Source organism: Anarrhichthys ocellatus, unplaced genomic scaffold (genome assembly GCF_004355925.1).
Source record: "Anarrhichthys ocellatus isolate YVR2014 unplaced genomic scaffold, GSC_Weel_1.0 scaffold20, whole genome shotgun sequence".
Taxonomy (NCBI): domain Eukaryota; kingdom Metazoa; phylum Chordata; class Actinopteri; order Perciformes; family Anarhichadidae; genus Anarrhichthys; species Anarrhichthys ocellatus.
The window spans coordinates 4291974-4292720 of NW_022280050.1; positions in this window are offsets into that span (position 1 = coordinate 4291974).

The window sequence follows — 747 nt, forward strand, 5'->3', positions numbered from 1 at the left end:
ACCGTGCGCGTTCACGAGCCCCCGCTTGTGTGCGTGTCTCCTCGTTGTTTCCTCGTGTAACTTGCCTGCCTCCTATTGTCGCAATCACAATGCTGCGTGACACGGAAGTACTGGAGGCTATAATTGAAAATGTGTGGTGTTTTTGTTGTTGTTGTATTTGGTATTTACTTGGATGTCTTTATATCCCATACTATATTATCTTCACATGTGATATTGTTTTATAACATTATATATACATTCTATTTATATATTCATACAGAAAATCACTATACTACTAGTCATCACACCACCGTCACCACCAGTCACATTGTGATTTTGTACTGCTCTTGTGTAGTTTATATTTTTACTTATTCGTGTTTGAGTTTTATAATACTCTTGTTTATTTTTCACTTTCTCTACGTATCTATGCTTATTTCTCAATAATGGCTTATTAGCTCATCTTAACTGATAATTGGAACTCCTCCTGAAATCAAATGAAGCGGACACTGAACATCATGTGACATCAACATATTGGTCATTGTATTTCAATCAATGGTCTTTAACTTCATTTTAATTGAGCAAACATAAATATAGGTATAACATAGAAATATTTCAAAGGAAAGGTAAAAACCAAACCCAGAATACAGAATATAAATAAGTATCCCTGGTGGGCTACAGTAAGTAAGTAATGTCTAATTATAAAAAAGAAATGGCGGGAAGTGAATACTAAATAGTTATTTTACTATTGAAAAAGAGCTTATCTTTAAA